Consider the following 1,700-nt stretch of genomic DNA (forward strand, 5'->3'; position numbering starts at 1 on the left):
GGACTCAGAGCCCACCATCTGCCCCGAATGCCGCCACACCTTGCCTCTTGTAGAAGGGGGTGCCAGGACAATACTCACACATGCAAGATGTCCTCCGTCACGCCCAGTTCCTTGCTGATCCCTTCTTTGCGGGGCTCAGGGTCAGGGGCCAGGGAGCCCAGCGCAATCTCGGCCAATGATGATGATGGGAAAGGGATCCTCAGCTCACAGATGTTGGGGGTAGCGATAAGGAGCATAAAATGTACAAGAATGTTTGTATATTTAGGTTACTGCCTAAACAAACAATGCAAAATTAAGAGGCAGTCCTATATATATAAAAGAAGTAAGTTTTTTGTTCCCTGCGGCAAGGAGTGCTAGGATGGGAAGCATCCATGTAATCCACCTTGTCCTAGACACACACAAGTGACCTTGCTTCATTTAGCTCTTAAGGGGGAGAGAGAGACAGAGAGGTTGCGTTGCAAGCAAGCAGGGACACCGCAGGGGTTTGAACCCCGTCCTGGAAACCAGGAGCGCCGACCACCAGCGTCTTTTGCTTTTTTTTGGCCAATGCAACAAGGTGAAAAGCAAAACCTGAGAGAACACTCTGAATACAGAATGTTCTCTCAGGAAAAAAGAAAACCCTTAAGAGTTATGAAGTTGCAGACAGAACACAATCAAGGTTTTATTCACCTAGATGTGTTTAAGTCACCGAGTGCCATGTTGACTGCCATTAATTTGCAGGGCAGAACAGAGAGACTGCTCCCACTCTTCAAACTCTGCCTTTATGCTCACCTTTTTGTTTGTCCCTCTGAAGTGTGAATCCATGGGCCTGGAAGTTCCTTCTGCTGGTCTGTGAAAAGCAATCTGGACTCATTAGTTTGTCCCCGGCCCTTTCCCACCAATTCCAGAGAAATGTTGTTTGAACACAGCTGTTCTTACTGACCTGACTTCTGCAGGAAGAGCTGGCTTCACCTGAGGGTGGTGGGCTCTTGGACAGAACTGTGAAGAGATCAAGCGGGGGGAAATGGAGAGGCCAGCACAAAAGGATTGTACTGAAAAAGATCACTGAAATTGGAGTGTGAAGTTCACTTGCCATTAAGTTTCCTGAAGGCTTGCAAAATTCTATTTCTCGTGTCCCTGAGATGCACCTGGAAGAGACTAGGGTCTTCAGCAGCCCTCCCCTCCAGACACAGGAGCAAAAACAGCCGGTTACCTAAAGCAGCGCAGTCAAGACGCAGGTGTCTCTCAATCCTACACTGCAGATGTTCACTTGATGTTATCAAGAGCTCTGACACTGCCTCTCACTTGGCAATGGAGCAGATCTGCTTCCAGCACAGGTACCTCTGTGGGGTCTGTAAAAAAAACGAGCTGCAAGAAAACAAGGATGGCTGTCCCACCAAAAGATGTACCTTATTGTGTGGTGGCGGCACAGGAAAGGGCCTCCCCTGCAGTGGTGTCCCAACAAGAGAAGTCCATCCAGGTAGAAGCATGGAGAGCGACTGCATTAGGCTTTCAAGTTCTCAGCTCTTCTGAAAAAGTGATTGAAGAACCAACATGGCTCAATAGAAGCTCTTTGGAATATTTAGTTTGCATATTTGATGTATTTTTCCATTTAGAGCCTACCTTTTCTCCAACAGGCTCCGGGTGCTTGAATGGTCCCCCTCACTGCGACCTGAAAGAATCTTTGTACAAAGAGTTGCAGGCAGAACACAACAGAGATT

The 1,700-nt window shown here is 47.9% G+C and overlaps 1 long non-coding RNA gene across 1 annotated transcript; it reads right to left on the reverse strand.

The window, feature by feature from the left end:
* Positions 1 to 770: 770 nt before the first annotated feature.
* LOC117049354 lies at positions 771 to 1,056 on the reverse strand. Its single transcript, XR_004426968.1, has 2 exons — positions 923 to 1,056; positions 771 to 829 (listed from the first exon to the last, which is right to left on the reverse strand). It is a non-coding gene; the product is annotated as an uncharacterized LOC117049354 (long non-coding RNA).
* Between the last annotated feature and the right edge of the window lie 644 nt (positions 1,057 to 1,700).

The sequence above is a fragment of the Lacerta agilis genome, chromosome 7 (genome assembly GCF_009819535.1).
Source record: "Lacerta agilis isolate rLacAgi1 chromosome 7, rLacAgi1.pri, whole genome shotgun sequence".
In the NCBI taxonomy this organism is placed as follows: domain Eukaryota; kingdom Metazoa; phylum Chordata; class Lepidosauria; order Squamata; family Lacertidae; genus Lacerta; species Lacerta agilis.